This window comes from Saccopteryx leptura, chromosome 13 (assembly GCF_036850995.1).
Source record: "Saccopteryx leptura isolate mSacLep1 chromosome 13, mSacLep1_pri_phased_curated, whole genome shotgun sequence".
Lineage (NCBI taxonomy): Eukaryota > Metazoa > Chordata > Mammalia > Chiroptera > Emballonuridae > Saccopteryx > Saccopteryx leptura.
This window is the reverse complement of record NC_089515.1, coordinates 17,952,565-17,974,036: the sequence shown is the minus strand read 5'-3', so window position 1 is coordinate 17,974,036 and position 21,472 is coordinate 17,952,565. Positions and strand designations below refer to the sequence as shown.

General features: G+C 50.8%; 1 long non-coding RNA gene across 1 annotated transcript in view; it reads left to right on the top strand.

The window, feature by feature from the left end:
- The window catches only part of LOC136384611 (uncharacterized), a 46,611-nt gene extending 27,590 nt beyond the window's left edge, over positions 1-19,021 (top strand). Inside the window, exon 4 of the long non-coding RNA XR_010747623.1 lies at positions 14,948-19,021. This is a non-coding gene — a long non-coding RNA (uncharacterized lncRNA). The remainder of the gene's footprint in view (positions 1-14,947) is intronic.
- Positions 19,022-21,472: the final 2,451 nt, after the last annotated feature.

Genomic DNA, 21,472 nt, shown 5'->3' with positions numbered 1-21,472 from the left:
CCATCAGGAAACAACATTGCAGAAAACTTGGGTTTTAACAGAATTGGTGTGCTCAAGGCCTGCAGTTCCCAATTTTGGCTGAGCGTGAGAGTCTTAGGGAGCTTTCTGGTGATACAAGTTCTGGGCCCTGTGCCAGGGAATTCTGAGTTCCTGGGCTTGGGTGGGACTCTTCAGTTGAGAAGTTCCCCCAGGTGGTTCTGAGGACTGGTCAGGTTTGGGAACTAAAAAGTTGGCCTATATTTTGAGGGGAAATGATCACATATCATCCACCATCAATAAGGCAGGTCAGGTTTACTGCTACCCCTGTTATTGTGAAATGTAGCACAAACGCAGAAATGTGGCTCAGAGCAAATATCCATCCAGTGTCCACCTCCCAGCTGAGAAGTAGAACATTGCCAACAGATGCGGTCTTCAGCAACTAAACAAAATCTTGAGGATTTCTCTATTTATAAGCTATTGGAGCTATTCCATATCTTTAGCATCTGATTCGTGAGCCTTGGGTTTTTGGTGTATCTCTCACACTCTTGAGCTTTTTTCTGACTTAAGGAGCTAACATTTCACCCTTCATAATCTTACACTCAGTTCCTGTAATTAACCAGGAGTCAGAATTTTGCTTCAAACCCCAGCTCCTCCACTTCCCTGTGATGTGATTTTATTATTGTTTTTTTTTTAAATTTTTTAAATTTTTCTGAAGTTGGAAACGGGGAGGCAGTCAGACAGACTCCCGCATGCGCCCGACCGGGATCCACCCGGCATGCCCACCAGGGGGCGATGCTCTGCCCATCTGGGGCGTTGCTCTGTTGCAACCAGAGGCATTCTAGCACCTGAGGCAGAGGCCATGGAGCCATCCTCAGCACCTGGGCCAACTTTACTCCAGTGGAACCTTGGCTGCAGGAGGGGAAGAGAGAGACAGAGAGGAAGGAGAGGGGGAGGGGTGGAGAAGCAGATGGGTGCTTCTCCTGTGTGCCCTGGCTGGGAATCGAACCCAGGACTCCTGCACGCCAGGCCGACGCTCTACCACTGAGCCAACCGGCCAGGGCCAACCTGTGATGTGATTTTAGGCAAGTTACTTTTTATCTCTGGCCTTTAGAGTTCTCATCTACAAAGTAAAAAGGATAATAATATCCACCTCGTAGGGTTTTGTGAGCATTACATTTATTGAGAGAATTTAGTATTACCTGGAAATCTACAATTTTCCTGTCAAATTCCATTTTCACTTTGCTCCTTTCCAAAACGTCTCTTCCCAGAAATCACCCCCTCTGTCCCCTGCATCTGGGCCCTGTGCCAGAGGCCTGTGTCATTTCCATCCATATAGAGACACATGCTCTTATCTCTCGCCTTAAAAGGAAACAAGCCAACAAACCTAATTCCTCCTTGACCCCAGTCTCTCTCCTGCCATCACCTCATTTTTTCTGCTTTCTTCATGGAAAAGTCTTTGTAATTATTGTCTCTGCTTATTCACACTATGCTGTTTCCTCTATGCTTTGCAACTGGGCTTCTGCTGTCCCTAAGCCACTGAGACCCCACCGGGCCCAATAACCAGTAATGTCTGCATTGCCCCAGTCCAGTGATCTCTGCTCTATTCTGAACTGAGTTGGTCTTTCAGCGGCAATGGACAGAGCTGACCATGCTGAGACTGGAGGGAGAGCCTTGGAGGCAGATTGGGGCCTGCAGGTACCACGGCCCTGAGATAGGGGCATGCTTAATGGGTTCACGAAACAGAAAGAAAGGCTGGTGTGGCTGGAGCACAGAGAGGGAGGGAGAAGGCTGAGGTCAGCAGGGACCCGATCTCAGGGCATGCTGTCAACTAGAGAGAAGCTTCAGCACGGGGCCTGGCACGGAGCAGCTGCCCGGTGTTAGCTGTTCTCACTGCCGATAGTGCCGAGTGTGAGCCAGGTGGGAAGGGGGCTGAGAAAGTCCCAGGCCTCCAGGAGCTTTCCTTCTTGTTGAAGGTCTTACATCCATTACATAGGTAACTAGCTGGGCAAGAGCCTGTGAACCGATGTCTTGGTTGTCATTTATTATCATTACCCTCCCTGTAACCTTACCCTCCCACACACACTTTCTTGGTGAAATGTGCCCCATCCAGTTATGCTGTCTGGATATTTAAGGGTTAGTTTCTTACTTGAAAGGGAGCAAAAGTGGGCTGTGTGTCCCAGTGAAGAAAGAGATGACTAAGAAGATACCAACCATGAGATCACAGTGTACATCAGGGACAGAGACCAGCCCAGGTATCCTCTCTGCTTTTCCAGATTACTCAAAGTAATCCCTTCCAAATAAACATAGCAGGTCTCTGTGGTTTTATGGGTGCTGAGCTGCACGTCACTTGAAAGAAAGCTGACTCTGGGAGCAGCCCTTTGGATCCCGGATGCAATGCGTGTGACCTAAAGTGGGTGTGTTTTTATCCCCTCTGCCACTCACATTCCTACCACTGGCACACCTGTAGGCATGTGCACACACACACACAGTCAACATATATGTATACTTAACACATGCACTCAACACACATACACACTCAACACTCAGACATTTAATACACATAGACACTCAACACATACAACCTATAAACACCTTCAGCGTACATAATATATACTCAACAGATACACAAACTCAATCCCTACATATATTCAATACACTGTCCAACAAATACACATGGGCAATACATACACACTCACATACTCAGCACCCACACATTCAACTCTCACGCCAGCATTCATGCACAATCTGAACATTCATGATGCTAGTGGACTCTGAGATACTTCCCATTTCTTTGCCTTTATTGTCCAGCAAACTGAAAGTGAGGCAGTGTGGGAAACTGATGGAGGTCAGGCAGGAAAGAGTCACTACTTTCAATTTTAATTTTATGCCACTTACCAGCCAGATCAGAGTTGGAAGGGAGAGAGGTCAGGAAAAATGAGTATGAAATTCTTGCCATGCAGACACAACTGGCATAGTGCACTCTCTTTTCCTATCTCTGCCTCTCTGTCTGTTTCTGTCTATCTCTACCTCTTAATTCTAGCAGAGTTGGCCCAGACAAGTGACCCATTTAGAACTGAGTGTGACAAAAAGTTAATGTGCACTGTGGCCTTTTGAGCAGCGCTGTTTAAAATAGGCCACACTGAATATACTCCCCCAAAGCTTGAAAGTTTAGAGAATACTTCAGTTACCATATGGGCAAATTCATTGAGGTTGGATGATACGAAACCAAAACTTTAATGAACAGTGTCATGAGTAAGTGGAATACATGATCTTGCCCCATCTAAAATTAGTTAGCTTTCATTTCTCAACTCGGATGCTACCCGATGTCTTCCTCAAAATGATAAGCCCTTAAAGCATCGTGGGTGATGGGATATAAATGAGTAAGATCACTGTGTTCCCTGTTTTTGATTCTGGTAGACCATTCATATGGCAAGAAATATGCCAGAGAAGGATGTATTCCATTCTTAATCTGGCTGTTTTCAGACTTTTCTGCTTGAGGACACTTTGTCATTACACTAGTTTCCATATTCCTCTTTCTTATGTCTGGTAGCTCAACCTTTTTTCTGTCATGCTGCATTTTCAGCATCCCGTCCAGTGCGATATCTCTATCCTCTCTGCTTGAGGTCCTCCAGCACCTGCCGAGTGTCTCAGTGCATCTGGCTCGATTCGGGTGCTCCACTTATGGAAAGCCTAGTAGAGAATTAAAAGTCCTAGTCACAGAGATTTCCTTGACAATTGCCTTAGTACTGTTTTGCTTTTTAAAATTTATATTAATTTATTTTAGAACATATTAGTATGTCACAATGGAAATGGGGGAAGGGAAAGCGTTCATCACCCACAGACAGTTTGGGAAGCAATGATTTAAACCTTAAAATCAAGACATTCTATTGATGGAAAGGCACACGAAGGATGAAACAACAAGGCGTAGCATGGGGGGTGTGGAATGTTTGCAGCACACTAATTATTAAGGGAGTTGAAAAAACTCAAATAAAAATGGGCAAAAACCATGAACAGACATTTTATGTAAGGAATCTTAATGTCCAGTCAACATGTGAGGAGTGTTCAACCTCACTATCACCAGGGAAAAGAATATTAAAACCACCACGAAAGCCACACTGCCTCCGATGTCCAAAGACTAGGAAGTCTCGTGATTCCCAGTGGAGGTGAGGACACAGCAGCAGGGGCTCTCTGGCGGCAGGAAGCCAGCGCATGCCTTTGGAACACTCTTGGGCAGCACCAGCTAGAGCTGAGACAGAGCCAGACCCGTGAGCAGTAATTTCACCCTGAGACCCGGTCCTAGGAACCAAGGGGAATGCACGCACAAACCCAGTGACGAAAGCAGCATGGTTAGTGATGCCCGCAAAGTGAAAACAAGCCGAACGACCACCAGCAGCAGACTAGCGAAATGGATGGTGCGCTGTTCATGCTGTGGCATAATAAACGGCTGTGAACGCTATCAAGACACAGCCTTAGACAAAGACAGCAATGAAGCTAAGCGCACTGAGTGCACCGTCCATCCATCTGGTTTCCCTGTGCAGCACATCTCAGGGCCAGACTCTCCTATAAATTCAGTGTGCTGGCTCGGGAGTTGTTCCTGCCTGCAGAACCTGCCCCTTTGTGCTGCCAGCCTTTGTGCCCACAGATCAGCTCAGGGCCCTGTGTGGTAGCTCCACATGAAAATGGGTGTATTTTTATAGTTGTTAGTTGTATTATTTATTTTAATTAGTCTCACTTAAAAATATAAAATAGGTAAAAATGTTTGTTGTACAAAATCCAAAAGGTAGAAAGGGGATACATGGTGAAATTATGACTGGGACGGCAGGGAGGAGAATTTCACTTGATATTTCTTGGCAGCTGCTCATTTAGCTCAGGCTGGTTAAGGACTTCATACTGCTCCGTTCTGTAGAGCCTCCAGTGGCTGGACCCTGGGGTTCTTTCCCCTAAGTTTTTGTCTATTACAAATAAGGCCACTGTAAATAAGAACCTCCGTGTTTCGATCTCCTCTAGACTGAGCTTCCTTGAGTAGTTATTACAATGTTCAGTGTTTCATTTCAGAAAAAGGGGATGTGGGAAGGGAGGGGTCTTCTGCAGGCCTGCAGGGAAATCAAGGCTCCCCTGTTATGGCCACATCACCTTAGGACAGTGTTTGTCGTGTGGAGATGACGATTATGAGAAAACTCCCATTAGCACAATCTGGATGAAGCGCAGTAACACACTGGTCAAGGCGCTTTAAGCAGTTGAAAACATTATACAGGTAGAAGGTATGACTATGAATGGACGGGGTAGATACTACTGGAATCATGTACTGGACCCAGCCACACTTTTTGTTTGGACAGATGTTCTCCAGTAGATCGAGAACACCTAATTCAGACTGACTGGGGGAAACTGGAAATTTACGATCTATTGTAGAAGTTCACTGGGCAGGGCAGGCTTTTCGGCACTGCTAGATTCAAATGCTCCGGTGATGTTACTGGGGTTCAGTTTCTCTGTCTCAGCTCCATCTTGTAATGTGTGGTAGTCACACTTTATCTGCGGGCAGTACGTCCCATGACCCCCAGTGGATGCCTACACTGCAAGTCCCAAGCCCTAGATATACTGTTTTCCCTATACATACATATGATACATATGGTAAAGTTTAATTTATAAATTAGGCACACTAATAGATTAACAGCAATAACTAGTAATAAACTAGAACAATTATAACAATATATAATAATAAAAGGTGAATGTGTTCTCCCCCCCCCCCCCAAATGATCTGATAAATGAGACGGCTAAGTGACTAAGGGGCAGGTAGCATCCACAGCCAGGATACACTAGACAAAGGGTTGATTCACATCCCGAGCAGGACAGGGTGGGAAGGCCTGAGATTTCATCACCCTCCTCAGAATGACATGGAATTTAAAACTTATGAATTGTTTATCTATGGAATTTTCCATTTATTATTTTCCGATCACAGTTGACCATGGAAAATTGAAATTGTGGACAGCAAAACCCCAGATAAGGGAGGACTGCTGTGTTGGCTCCATTCTCATCTGGCTCCCCTTTATGGGAACAAAATGGCCATAAGAGCCCAAGCCTCATGGCCCCTCCAGCTTTTATATAGCAGGAAAGGGAAATAATCTTCTTCCCTAGCAGCTAAAATCAAAATCCCAAATTGAGGTTCCTTGACTCTGATTGGCCAGTCTTTAGTCAGGTGACCAGCCCGAACCAGCCAGAGAATGTGATTCTCTGGTTGTCCCAACCTTTTCTGGAACTCAATGCAAAGTCATCTCCACTGGAATCCTGTGGACCAAGAGCAAAAGAATAGCTATGTGAGCATAAACCCAGTGCTAGTCAGGCAGTAGGTGAAATGCACATTGGACCATCAAGAGAGCACACATTTTCACTACATTTGGGGACTTGTTGCTCATGAGCCTGTCATTTCAAAATTCTGGCTCAGACAGCTGAGTTCCCATCAAGGAATATCTCCACTTTCTGTTTGAGGGAGTGGTAGAAAGTAATCCCATGCATGTGTGTGGCAAGAGAGATGTTTATACAGTGTGTCCGTAAAATCATGGTGCACTTTTGACCAGTCACAGAAAAGCAACAAAAGACGATAGAAATGTGAAATCTGCACCAAATAAAAGGAAAACCCTCCCAGTTTCTGTAGGATGATGTGGCAGCATGTGCACATGTGCAGATGATGACATAACACCGTGTATACAGCGGAGCAGCCCACGGCCATGCCAGTCGAGATGTGGACGGTACAGAGGAAAGTTCAGTGTGTTCTGTGGCTCGCTAAATTCGAATCCGTGACCAAAGCGCAACGTGAATATCGGCTCATTTATAACGAAGCACTACCACGTAGGAATAACATTACTTGGTGGGATAAGCAGTTGAAGGAAACCAGCAGTTTGGTGGAGAAACCCCATTCTGGTAGGCCATCAGTCAGTGACGAGTCTGTAGAGGCTATACGGGATAGCTACCTAAGGAGCCCTAAAAAATCTGTGCATGAGCCCACATCGAACTGCACTGAATAGGTATGAAACTGGGAGAGTTTTACTTTTTTTGGTGCAGATTTCACATTTCTGTCATCTTTTGTTGCTTTCCTGTGACTGGTCAAAAGTGCACCATGACTTTACGGACACACTGTATATTGAAATGGCCCTGAGAAATGTTTCTTTCTTTATGAGACGGAAGAAAACTCTCCCTTCTGTCAAGTAAAGAGGTTTGTCCTGCAGAGACCTAGCAAAATGATTTTTGTTTTTAATCAGAGCTGCAGGGAAAGCAGACACATGAAGGCTAAGCACCCTGTGCCCTTCCTCTGCACACCTGAGCAGAGATCTGGTGCAGGAAGCCCCCATCCATGTAAGGATGTTTAAATCAGAGCAAAGAGCAAAAAAGCAATAATTGTTTCTTGATCCAACGTGTGATTGCTTTTAAGATAAGGTCGGTCATTAGTTAATTGTCACAAAGGGAAAGTGGATGAGATCCCCAAATAAGCTCCTTCAGCTTCAAGTTTTGAAAGGGCCAATTATGGAATGGAAACGACCCAAAATGAGACTAAGAAGTTACTGCTGACATAATCAATGAGTAGGTCAGTTCTCTGATCTTATTTCCTCAGCTTATGCATCTGTTTCAGCTTCTTTCTGTGCCTTTCTTCTGATTATTTTCCTAACTCCATCCGCCCTCAAATCTTCATGCCATGGGACCTGGTCGGTCTCACTGAGCTCAGAGGGCCCCCCGCAGTGCTGGCAGGCAGTGGACAGGCCCTCCTGAGCCCAGCATGACTGCTCAGGGCCCTTTGCTTAGCTCACCATTCAGATAAGTCAGCAGTCACCATCCTGCCCTTGATTCTGCTTTTGGAGAGGGTGGGGTGGTGACTCTACAGACAGGTGAACCTCTACAGTGGGGTGGTGACTCTACGGACAGGTGAACCTCTACAGTGGGGTGGTGACTCTACGGACAGGTGAACCTCTACAGTGGGGTGGTGACTCTACGGACAGGTGAACCTCTAGGCAGGCTGGAGGGGCCGCAGGGGCGTGGTGGAGAGCGGACTGTCTGACAGCCGCGACCCCCTCAGAGCCTGCACACACTCTGGCCCCTCCCTCTGCCTGCCGTGCCCTCCGCCCCTCCTCATTAATTCATGCTCAGCCTCCAGAGCTCCACCAAATGTCACTGCCTGAAGAAAGCCCTTCTTGGCTGCCCCAGACTAGGCTGGAATCTGTCACAAGCTCAGAACACCCCGCACTTCTGCTTCATAGCATTTATCTGATTGTCCTGTGATAATTACCTATGAAATAAATTATTAGCTGGTATCGGCCTCCCTCCCGCCTCCCACCCCTGACCTCCACCATCTTCCAAACACAAGCTCAGGAAGGGAAGCCACTCTGCTTGTTTTGTTCATAGTTGGCTCTCCAACTCCTGGCATAATCTGAGTGCTCATTACCTATTGATGAGTGAGTAAGTGAGTGGAAGGACGGTTAGGATGTCATCAGACTGCAGTGGCAGGGAGGAGAAATTCAGGAGAAGTACAGCACGAACAAAGGGCCCAGAATATTACAGCACGGAGTTTATGATGGTACCGTGCTAAGTCTAGTTCATTCATAAATTCCAGCCTCCGTGAATGAGCTGGATGTCCCGAAGGCACCTCAGTGAATGAGAGGCTGTCGTACCATCACTCTGTCCCTCACCACTGTGTCCCAGGTGCCCACCATGTGTGGGTAGAAGAGGGTTTCCCAGTTTCTGTGGGCCCTTTTACTCGTCCCCAGGAAGTCCCCCCCCCTTTTTTTTTTTTGTATTTTTCTGAAGTTGGAAACGGGGAGGCAGTCAGACAGACTCCCGCATGCGCCGGACTGGGATCTACCCGGCACGCCCACGAGGGGGCAATGCTCTGCCCATCCAGGGCATCGCTCTGTCGCGACCAGAGCCACTCTAGTGCCTGGGGCAGAGGCCAAGGAGCCATCCCCAGCGCCTGGGCCATCTTTGCTCCAATGGAGCCTTGGCTGCAGGAGGGGAAGAGAGAGACAGAGAGGAAGGAGAGGGGGAGGGGTGGAGAAGCAGATGGGCGCCTCTCCTGTGTGCCCTGGCCGGGAATCGAACCCGGGACTCCTGCACGCCCAGCCGACGCTCTACCACTGAGCCAATCGGCCAGGGCAGGAAGTCCCTTTTGCACGCCCTCTAGTAAGCTTTTCCCATCTTCCCTACTCTGTTTAAATTCCTACTCCATTTCCTTTTGAAAGAAAAGTCATTTGCTAAGATCTTCTTCAGTTTCTCTTTTTTCTATCTCAACACTGGCCCTCAGCAGCACTTATACTCAGTGGGGTAGGGAGAGCAGTCTTCCCGGAACAAGTTTTTCTAAACGTTTGTTGTTTTACCTGAATTGTTTATTATTGGCGGTTTAAATGGATCCATTGACTTTTTTATTTTTTTGACCCATTCAGTGACTTTTCTATTTTTAAATAAAAGAGGGATGTGCCAAATAATAGCAAACCAAAACCCCCTCCACTGGTGAAAATCACCTTTGAGAAAGACAGGCCACCTTTCGGAGGCCTGGCGGAGTGACGGAGAGAAGCCAGTCTGGGTGCGGGAGCTCAGGTGCCGAGCCGGCTCTGAGCCCAGCCCCTGATGGGGGCCTGCACAGCTCTGGCTCTCTCTGCGCTGTGAGGTCTCAAGTCCCTCTCTCACTCCGATGACTCACCTGGGTCCGTGAGCTCAGGGTCAGTGGAAGACATGCTTTCGGCCTGCCCTGAAACCCAGGAAAGCCCCAGAGCGTGGGTCATGATGTGGCAGTCTCAGTGAGGTGTCCCTGCACGATCACCATGCCAGTTGGGCCAGGGGATGCGTGGTGAGGTCCCATTTACAGGAATGGAAGGTGATTAGGGAAGTGGCTCTCTCTGTGATCTCTGAAGACTCTGAATGAGCCAGCCTCTCACTTCCACCCACTGAGCCTGTGACTCAGAAGTAGGCCCTCACGCTTGGCGTTATGGACTGCATGTTTGTGGAAATTCATGTTGAATTTCTGACCCTCAATATGATGGTTTGAGGAGGTAGGACTTTGGCAAGGTAATTCTATCATAAGGGTGGATCCCTCGTGAGTGGGATTAGTAGCTTTATAAAAGAGGCCCTAGAGAACTAGCTTACTCTCTTTCTCCCATATGAAGATACAAGGGGGAGTCAGTCACCTCCACTATGGAAGACGGTCCTCTCTGGAACTCAATGGCGCTGGCACCCAACCTCAGACTTCCAGCCTCCAGAACTGTGAGAAATAGTGTGTGTTGTTTAAGTCACCCAGCCTGTGGTGATTTGTTCTAGTACCCTGAGCCAGCACAGTTGGGTTGGAAGAGGGGTTCTTTGCACACATGGGGCCTCTCCATAGTCCCTTTAGGGTCCCCCACATTCTCTTCCCTCCTCTAGTTCTTGCCAGCCCTGGACAGGTAATAATAAAGCACCAGGTTAATGCATTCCAGGGCCAGAATAAGTAGGACCCATTCATCTCAGGGCTCCAGGAAGCAATGGTAACCCTCAAGCTTGGAGCTTGCCAAGTTTGGTATTGGTCATTAGGAGAAGATTGGGGGGAGGGGATGAGACAGGGGCTCAGGGCTCCACAGGCAAAGTAGCATAAGCACTGCCACCACGTCATGCTGCGTGCCCGATGAGGTTGACAGCACCGAGCATGGCTGGTCTTCTGGCTGCAGGCTTGACCCATCCAGACCCTTCCACTCTTCCTAAATGCCTTTTATTGGCCTTTCCCTACTCAGGAAATTTTATTATCTCTGATTTTCTGAAGCAAAAAACAAATATGGCCTCCCATGCCAGGCCAGTGCTCAAGGCTGTCCCTGTCTTCCATGATGGAGTCTCCCCAGCTCTTTTCCACTTCCACCCTTGTAAGACATCTGAGGCCAATGAGGCACAAACCTCCAAGCCCACCCACTCCTTTTCCTCTAGGCCTTGTTCCTTTTCTGAAGTTCATTTCTGGGTCATCTTGCTTCCTGAAGCCTCTCCTGACTACCTGCTCTTCCTGGGTTCCACTGTGGGAATGGATGTGGAAGCCAGTCCTGACCCACTGGTTTACAGGCTGTCTGAGGGCAAGGACGATCCCCCATCCAGAGCAAAAGGAGGAAGGAGGGGGGTGAAGTTCAGATGTGTGAATAAGTTAGAGTTCATCATGGGCCACCCAGGGGGTGCCCAGTAAGTAGTTGGGAGGCCTGTTAACCAGTAGAGGAGGGTCATCTGTCAGCTGGATTGCTCCCTCCCACATCCAGTAGGGTCCCAGGTCCCAGGACTCTGCCTTCCAGATCTCTCTTGGGACCCGCCCCTTCCAGTTGGGTAGTCAGGGCCGCCTGCTCCGTGGGTGTGTGAGCTGTGCGCCTGCACAGAAAAGCTTGCCGACCTGCAGTAGATGGGCCCATGTGTGCAGAAGGAGCTTTGGGGTAGAGGATGAATGCCTACAAAGTAAGGAAATCCACAGCTCTGGTTAAAAGTAACATTCGGTGCCTTGGAGTAACTATCTTTCTAGACTTACTAATAATAGCAACATTTTACATAGTACTTATTATGTGCAGGGCAGTATTTTAACTGCTTTACACATAACAACTGTTTATTACTGTTAATATCGTCCCCACTTTATAGATGAGAAAACAGGAACAGAGAGATCAAGCGGCATGCCCAAGCCTGCACAGCTAGCAAGGGGCAGGCCAGTGTCCAGAGCTGGGCAGATGTGCCCGAAGCAAGGGGCAGGCCAGTGTCCAGAGCTGGGCAGACGTGCCCAAAGCTGTGTGCAGAACTGCCTCCATGTTGCTTCTCCCACCCATCGGAATCTGTGCATTCGTTAATTCGTGTGACAAGATTGTAGGGGCCCCACTGTGGTGCAGGCTCCGTGCTAGATGCTATACTGAAAGCCAGCTGTTTCTGCTCAGGTGTTTTCTGAGAGCCCCCCACAGCCTGCCGCTCACCTGGGAGTGGAGACTCCATTTGCAGAATGGTGGCTGTCTTTTCACGCACTGGCTGCAGGTGGTTAGGGAAGCCATGACAGAGCAAATGCAGAGGTTTATCCAGAACGGAGACAGAGTGCTGAAGCCTTGAGGCAGTGATCAAAGGCAGAGTCACCAGCTGAGTAAGGAAGGGAGGGAGGCTGCAGGGCACTGTCCTGACACCCAGAGACTGGTCACACTGGCCTTGGGATGTCTCACATCCACCCAGGCTGCAGACTCTGCTGAAAGCCACACCGTGCTTAACTGGGGAGGTTAAGAATAATGGGCGAGTCAGTGAGCTCCAGCATTGCTCCCCGCCCCATCAGCACAAATGAGCTTTGTTCAGCTGCCCAGACATCCCAGGGTGGCTTCTTTCTCATCTCCTGCGAAGGTGGTCTGTGCAAGAAAATTAAGTATCTGCCCTCTTATTGGGAGACACCAAACTTCATACTGCCTAGTTCATCTGAGCTCGGGGAAGGAAGGAAACCTCTCTGCTGGAGGGTGCTTAGGAGGACGGAAGGGCTCACGGGAGCAGACACCACCTGCGGAGGTGAACTCACCTGTCCCTGGCCTCTTGCCACTCCACCCCCAGCTGCTGGGAAGCAGGGTGGGGGAAGAGAAACTGTCTACAGTGGTATCAACTCTCCCCACCCACAACCCCTGCTCCCCAGGCAGCAAGTCTGGGAGGAGAAACACATAAATGCTCCCTCTCCCACCCCAGCCGCCCAGTGCTGAGAAGCAGCAGAAAGAGTTGATGAAGGCTCCCTGGCCTTCTTGGGAAGATTGCACACAGCAGCAGTCATTGGGTAGTGGGTGTCAGTTGGAAAAAAAAAAAAGAACATAGTCTACCCCCAAACTAAATGGAATGAAAGGAAAAATACTTGAGTATGAATAACAGGACGCCCTCTCAAGCTAGCTCCATTATCTGGAGGCAGGCCGCCCAGAAGGCAGTAGAGAGTGTTCCTGAGTTTCTTAATCATTCCCAGCGCTGCGGCCCTCAGGGGACACCCACCTCCGCCTTCTGCTTCTGCCGGTGACCTCAGCTGCAGCCCCTGGCACAGCTGCTGCTGAGCTGGCCAGCTAAGGGTTTGGGGACCCTCACAGCTCAAAGAGGAGGGTTCTAGAGAAAAGGGCGGAGAACCAGAACCCATGTGAAAGGACACCAGAACCCGGCTTGTACCTCAGCACCTCTGCACCTGCTTGGCTGGTTGCCTCTGCTCTGAGGGACTGGACACCTTTCACCACTGGCCACCTGCTCACGTTCCCTCTGTGCCTAGAGCTAAAGGCCTAAGCAAGCTCCCAGCAGGCCCGACAGGATTTCAGGAATGAGGCGTTTGTTCCAGGTGCCGCGTTCAAGCCAGCAGATGCTAGCATTTAAATCGGCAGGTGACTCTGGAGAGTCTCCATGTGCCGCTCAAAGGGCCCAGACCCTGCTCACACAGCGCTGAGCGCCTAGTTGAGGGACGCAGACCCGAAACAGATACATGCAGAGCCGTAAATGATACTATGTGCTCTGAAAGAGAAGACCCAGGTGCTGAGATGGGAGGTACCGGGAGCCCTAGGTTAGCTGGGGGCTGGGGGCTCAAAGGAGCTGTGGAGGCAGCCGGGCAGCCCCGGGGTGGGTGGGCAGCTGAGGCTGTGGGGGGAGAAGCTGTGTGGTCAGAAGAAAACACACCTGGGAGCGTGAGGCCTAGGCCGCTGAGAGGCCCCCAGTGACACAAAGAGGCCACCAAAGACCCGAGCTGAGTAACAGGGAGTGACATGAGAAGAGGACAGGGACTCAGTCATGGCCCAATCTGATGTGACTTCTACTGGGTTTCCCAGGGCTCAGGCCTCCAGCTGCCAAATGATGCAGCCCGGAGTTCTTTCTCAGGATATTTACGCAATGTTTGCGTTCTCTCTTTTTCTCTCCTTCATATTTCTCACTGCGTTTAGACCCAGGTCCTGCAGCCCTCTTTTTCCCGTTGTTCTTTGTGCTTCAGTGCCATCATTTGCCCTCGCTAAGCGCTACTGGCAAAAATACTTGTCTAGGAAAGAAACCAGAAGACACGAGAAAGGCTCTCTGAGGGGCCCAGACTTGGGAACTCCTTCCCTGGAAACACAGCCCCCCATACAGTGCTGAAGGCAAGGCTGTTCCAGTGCAGGAGGGGAGGCAGCCCAGGGTTCTGTTGAGTCCTGACTCTATTACCAGCTGTGTGACCTTGAGCAAGTCACTCACCCTTCGGGGTGTTTGTTGCTTCATCTGTGAAATAAGTGGACCACACTGGAGCAGGGCGTCCCTACCCTGAGTCCACAGGTAGGTTTTTAAATGGTCCAAGAATTCCCAGAATTGTATGTAAAATTTAGTTTGTCTAGGGAGGGTCCATGGCTCTCATTCAATTCTCAGAGAGAAGCAGGACCCCAGAAGGGATTGGGAACATCGGCCCTGGTGACGTCTGTGGGCCCAGCGCTCTCCCCGTTGTCAGATGGGCTCTGAAGTCTCACCACAGGAGCGCTTCCTGTAAAACTGAAGACGGGAGTGTCTGGCCTCCTGTGAGAGCTGGGAGGTGCTGAGCGTGTTTATGGGCAGGGCAGGGAAGCCCCGTTACAAACAGGAAGCACTCTAGGTGCACATTTCTGGTAAACTGCCTGAAAAACTCTCTGAAGAAATGCACCTGAATCTGTGGGGTGTCAGCAAACTGCCATGACCTCCCTAGTCTAAATAAACACTCGCTTTGTACTGAACCTTGTTTTCACAATTTTGTACACTTTTTATTAAGGAGAGACCCCAAACTGTAAACCTTTGGACACCAAACAACCTGGATTTGTCCTTGGGTCTAGAATGTAACCGAAGAAGATGACCCAACAGGCGTAGCCGCTGGCCAGGCAGGTGGTCAGACCCCTGGGGCGGGGGTGGGGGGGGTCCCCGCACACAGGTGCTGCTCCCGCAGGCTAGCTCTCTTCTCACTGGGCAACTTGGCCATCCTGAACCTTCCCTTCCTTTCCCTTTCTGTTTTTTCCTTTACTGTGGATTCCAGGGAGAGGGTCAGAAATGACCTGAACGAGGGGCCAAGCTCCCTGGGACGACGGCCCGGGACTTGTCGCGTGGGAGTGGCGTCTGCTGTGACTCAACCTCACACTGGCCCGGGGACGACACCTCCTTGGGAGTCGCCGCAGCGGCGTTTCAGGCAGCCCAGCTGTGTTCTGCGTGACCGAATCAGCCACCTCTCACTTCCTCTGTGAACGGAACTTGGTGTTTGGATGACGCTCAGGCAAGTCGGTGGCACAAAATAGCACATGTCTACCTTTGGTCTTCCTCTCCAACCCCTGAGGCCTAAGGAAAGAAAAGACACAGAGAAGAGCCCCACCTGAAAGGAGCTGGGCTTCAAACAGTAAACACTTACATCAGAGTCACAAGTGCCACCCTCCGGGCTGGAGCACGGTCACGGTGTGCTCCTGAGACCTGCTCAAGTCTCACGCTGACACCTTTCTGGCTGTGTGACCAATACTTAGCCAACACCTGCTCCTGGAGCAGCAAGGAGCTGGGGTAGGTACCCCTGGCCGGCCCCAGGCTCCCACCCCCAGTGCAGCGTGGGGCCGGCAGGCCAAGCTTCCAGCCATTCCGGGCGGCCACACCCTCCGAACCCACGGGAAGCCTGGTCTCCATGTGAGTCACAAGAGTCCCAGCTCCTCACCTTTACGAGACACACGGGGGTCAGATGTTTTGGCCTTGGGACCTGCCCATTTCCTTCCTGCTTGAAGGCTCCGCAGCTAGACCGTGACACATGGCTGAACAAATCCTCCAAGAATGATGCTCCTTTGAGGGTCTCGGCTGAGTTAAAATAAGCAAATGGATGAAGAGATCTCCAAGGCCCGTGAGGCAGTGTCGTCTGCACTGTCTGACGAGGCAGCGGGTTTCTGCGGGGGCTGCACACCCGCGAGTCTGGTCTGTCTGCCCAGCGGTGGGAGGGGATGACCCGCAGCGCAAGTCACAGTATGCCAACGGGGCAAGTCCCTGACGCTCTCTGGGCCTCACTTTCGTGTTTCCAGGGGACTTCAACACCCACATCACAGAAGTGGTTGGAGGACTAAAGAAACACCGCTTAGCCAGTGACGGCACAGAGCAGGAATCAGCGAGGATCATTGCCCGTCCACACCGTTCTGAGATGCTTCTGTCGTCTGGCTGCACTGTCTCCAGGGGGACGTGGTCACGAGTGGGCCCCACCAGCGCTAGAGGCCTCCCTCTCCCCCACCGCTCGCTCAACAGCCGCAGGGGCCTGTGGGTCCTCCTGCCTTTGCACCTGGCGCCCCTCTTCCTTCCCCAGCCCGCTGCTCTGCCGGGTCCCTTGTCTGTGGTCTGGACTCCAGCAGCCAGGCCCCCTGCCTTAGTGGGGCTCTGTGCCCCTAACGTGTCGCTGTCCTGCCAGTTCTTGGGCTTTGTTTGTTTTGTTTACATGTCCAACTCCTCCCCTTGCACTGGAGCTTCCCAGGTGAGGACTGTAAACCTGGTGTGGGGTCAGGGACCACTAAAAGCCCCACTGAGGGAGCCAGCCTCTGACAGCCTGCCTGTCACAACACAAAGGCTCCTGGGTTCTCACTCTTCCAGGAGAGAGCGGGAGTCTAAGAGGTCAGCTGGGCCTGCCCCCAGCCCCACCCAGGTGACTTCCTCCTAAGGAGCGCGAGGAGGAGGAGCAGGAGGAGAAAGTCAGTTTTTAAAGGCCTATTCCTGGGATGTTCTGGTGGAAAGAACCAGAGTTCTGTCTTCTGGGGCTCTGTGCTCGACCCGGGGTGGAGTCGAGTCGGGTCAACCTCCGCCCTCTGCCCCACCTCCCCACACACCCTCTCTGCCTTGAGATGGCCAGGAACAGAGTCGATGCTCCTCATGGCTCTCATGTTATCACCAGGTTAAGCCTGCGTCATAAGCCTGGGGTTTGACATCCTGGTATGCCTTATGAGTCTGCCTGAGGAATGTCTTCCTCTGGTTTTGAAGTTTCCACCAAGGAGGAATGCCGCTGGGATGCAGCGTCCACTGCTGACACCTGGGCTGCTGGTCCTCAGCCATGAGGCTCACCCAGCTGGCTTACCCAGCGAACGACGTGGCTTCCCAGGTGTGGGCCAGGGAACCTCGGGTGAACCAGCCACCCTCTCCCAGTGAGCATGTCCCACGGCAGGCAGCCCGGAACATGGATACAGTTTACTGCTAGGAGCGATTACAACCACCACCAGAATGAACAGGAATGGCTGTACTATCAAAGCCCATCCTATGTACCAGTCTCCGAGTCCAGCACAACCTAAGCAGGATCTAATTTCATCACCCAGACAGCCCAATCCAATGTTACTATCCCCGTTTTACAGAAGAGAAAACTGAGGCTCTAAAATGGAGCAACTGGCCCGAGGCCACAGTGGTGGAGCCTGTGTGCGAGGCAGGTCCGAGCCTGTCCTAACCACTGCACTCTCCTGCCCCATGGCAATGGAATGAAGCTGATTGTGAACCTACATGGTGGTTTGGAACAGCAGGCTTAATCCGTGGAAATGAATGTGTTGGAGCAAGGCTGCCAGCAACCAGTGCAGGGACTTCCCTCCGCCGGGGCTCCAGGTGGAAAAACAAACAGGAGGGGAGGGCCGCTCCTTGCCTGCCCCTCCCAGCCTCTCCATTTCAGCCCACTTCCCTCTCCCATGTGTTTTCCAGCCGCCCTCCCACCATCTTCTGAAGCCTATCAGAAAGGAGGAGGCAGGATTTTTGAGCACCTACACGTTCGTTTCTCTTTGTCATCCATGTGATCCTTACGCCAACCTTGTGAGACTGGGTGTCATTCTTCCGGTTTTATAGATGGAGAAACCGAGGCTCTGAGAAGGCAAGCAGCTTGCTCAAGATCGTTTCATCGGACAAACTGGTGGACTGGAGACAGAGCTGACCCTGACCTGGAGCCTGGACTTGGGCTGTCTTGCCACGAAAGCAGAGAATCCTTTGGAAGTATACGAAAAGATGTCAGGAGCTTAGAGAGCAGGGCTGCACCTGACCAGGAAGGAAGGGTCATCAGAGGAGGAGAGATGTGCCCTTCTCTGGGGAGCACAGCTCGTGACCTAACCTTGCTCAGGCCAGCTGGCTCAGTGAGGCCAGCTGGCTCAGTGATCAGCGTCCTCCCCAAGAGAAGGAGGCCACTGGGCCTCCAGCAGACAGGTGTCTGCAGAGTAAGCCCCCTGTCGCTGGCCTCCTGAGTACTACACTTAGCACAAAGCATTGAGAAGTACCAGACCAAGAGGTGTGATGTCCCGATGCGGCCACCACGGGCTGCTTGCTCATCCAGAGGGAGCGCGCTCCGCCCCTGGGGCCTCGGACTGTACAGGCCTTGTCCACCAGGCTCCCTGGCAGCTCGTGCCACTGCAAACCAGAGGTTCCCGCGGCCACGGAGCCAGGCTGGGCTCTGTGACTTCCCTTCAGGGAGATGCCTTGCCTGGGGCCACCCAGGTCACAGGCTCTGATGCACTCGCCTGCTGCCTCTCCCTGTAGAAACAGAAGTGGGCAGAAGCAAGCTGATCACACAGGGCTTGAGAAGCTCCAGGGAGGTACAGGTAGCCATGGAGTCAGGCAGCTGTGGAGTAAACCCCAGCGCCTCCTCCGCTGCCCTGGGACTCGTGATGCTCGCTGAGCCTCAGTGTGCACATTTGTAAAAAGATGTCGGTAACACCTCTGCCGTAGTTTTGGTTGAACCAGAAAATTTACATAAGCAACTACCCAGTGCCTGACACATCGTGGGGCTCTATAAGTTAAAGCTTTTGATTTTTATTATATTATTATATATCTTTAAAATTCATGCAATCAGAAAAAGAAAGTACCAGAATAACCCCATTTGATGGAGAAAAAAAGCTACAGATTGAAATGTTCTCTGTGACTAAGAACTAAAGATGGTTATTTAGTCTGGAAGTAAGAGGGTGATGATGTCAGAAAAGGAAAGAGAACAAACAGCTCCATCTTAGGTGCTGTGTGTGTGTGTGCGTGTGTGTGCGTGTACGAGAGAGAGAGAGAGAGAGAGAGAGAGAGAGAGAGAAAGAGAGAGAGAGAGAGATACATTCAGTAGTGAAATTTAGTCCCCGTCTTCAAAGCATGTTTGTAAACCTGAAATAAAAACAAATAAAAAAGGTTGTCACAGTTTATGTTCATGAGGTGCAAAGTGCCATAGGAGTACAGAGACAGGAGACAGGAGAGTTCTCTTCTTCCAGCATAGGCGGGGTCCTGACTGGGTGGTGATGCTTCCTGGAGGAGGTGTTATTTGAAGGTAGCAGTGGGGGCAGGGAAGAGAGCAAAGAGGATTGTTGAGAAAAACCGTGAAGAAGGAGAAAACAGAGGGTGTTCAGTGACTCAGATAATCTGGAAAAGATACCAAATACCAAAATATTCTTACTAGTTATCTCTGCGTAGTGGGATCACTTTTTTTGTACCTTTCTGAATATCCTGAATTCTCTAAAACAGCGGTTTTCAACCTGTGGGTCGCGACCCTGGCGGGGGTGGAACGACCAAAACACAGGGGTCGCCTAAAGCCATCGGAAATACATATTTAAAATTGTATTGTGTAATAAATATGTATTTTCCGATGGCTTTAGGCGACCCCTGTGTTTTGGTCGTTCGACCCCCACCGGGGTCGCGACCCACAGGTTGAGAACCGCTGCTCTAAAATGACGTGAATGATTTTTACATTCAAGGAAAAATTTTTAAAGTCAGCATCAATAGCAAAGTCAGCAAAAAAGATGATTCCTTTGAGGCTGAACTTAAGGAAGGAAGAATTTTCACAACCCCAGGGAAGGTGGCGGTGGGGAAGGGGACTGGCATCCAACTGGGGTCTCAACCTCCACACTATTGATTCTATGGCTGGGCCATTCTCTGTCCAGTGCTGGTAGCATCCTGGCCCCTACTAGCTAAATGCCCCCCACCCTCCTGCCCCAGTTTTAACAACCAAAACTGTCTGTAGACGTGTGTCAAATGCCCCCTGCGAGACAAAATAGCTCCTAGGTGACAACCACCGCTTTAAGCCTCAGAATGTTTGATGTGACGGAAAAGTCATCCTTACCTAGCTCCCCTCATGCACAAAGGGTGGAATTCCTTCATGGTGTCCCTGCTCTCCTGAAATGCTTCCTTCTGTCATCCAAACCCTACCTCAATCCAGGAGGCAGAGAGCCCGAACTGAGGTCTCAAACCTTAGCATCACCTGGATACCTGACCCTGGGTGAGTTGAATGCCCACTCTACACCTCAGTTTACTTAACTGTAAAATGATGGGAAGTCTAGATGGTCTCTAAGATTCCATGTGCCTCTCTGTCAATGCCAACCCCCTTATTTTGCAAGTGAAGAAAGTGTCATTCGGAAATGTTTGTTTCACCCAAGGTCACACACCTAAGCATTGGCAGAGCCATTACTAGAACCTGGGTCTCCTGATTTCTGCCTACACCCCGCCCCCCCATGCTCTTCCTGCACTGTTCTCTATGGATTAGAAGCATCCCTTTATTGCGCCACAGATAAGAAGAAAAATGGAAAGCAACTAGGTCAGGCCACTTATATGTGCCATTGAGTAAATAAGGCTGCAGAGAAACCTCCTCTCTGTAAATAACAACAGTGCCAAGGACGTGACTTTCCGAATGAGCCAAAGCAACACGCCGAAACACAAGGCTCACTGGCTCTTTCAAGAGAGTGGAGAAACGGGAGGGAGGGGTGATGAGTTGCGCACTATTCGATGGCGGGTTGCTGCGACAGAGGGCTGCAAATGCCACTCTGGGGATGTGTTAATGAAGGCTCTGCATGCACAACACCAGAAGCAGTTATTCTGTTCTCTCTGGCACCGGCTCCTCCTGGCAGGATAGCTGCCCACGGGGTTGGAAGGGGTTCAGCAGAAAGTTCACCAAGAGCCAGATGGAGAAGGAACAGAACTTGCTGTCTGGACCAGCCCTCACCAGACAGATGGAGTGCTTGTCCATCTGCGTTTCGCTTCTCCTGGGGGACATGAGGAGGTGGCGTGGTGGGAGGGGGGAACTCCACTCGGGGCCACTTCCGGCCTGCATAGGAGCCTCCATCTCTGGTGACTCTGCAGCCTCTGGGGCTGTCTTCCTTCCTGGCCTGGAGATGCCAGCCAGATGGGGTGCCAGGAGCCATCCTGACAGAACGTGGCCAGGACATGAGTCAGGAAAAGAGGGAGCAGAGGCAGATCGGTTTGCAGGCGGGTTGCATGGTGCTCACTCGCTGCGCAGACCCAGCCTGTCCCTGCCAGGTTCATGCAGGGGAAAGGTGTTCGGGGCAGAGACGCTCCGAGGCACTGGAAAGGGGAGTTTGTCACCTTTCTCTGCTGCTTGGGACCAGCCCTCTTAGTGGAATTGTCCAGGTAACTGTGGTCCCTGCTGCATGTAGGTGCAGTCACGAGCAGCTGTGAATACAAGCTGAATCACAGGGCTTAGAGTACGTGGGTCCCACACACTCCCGGGGTCACGTCACAGAGCAGGGGCAGGTTACAGAGTCTGCAGAGAGGGGCCTGTGAGCTCTAAGTCTTTTTTTTTTTTTTGTATTTTTCTGAAGCTGGA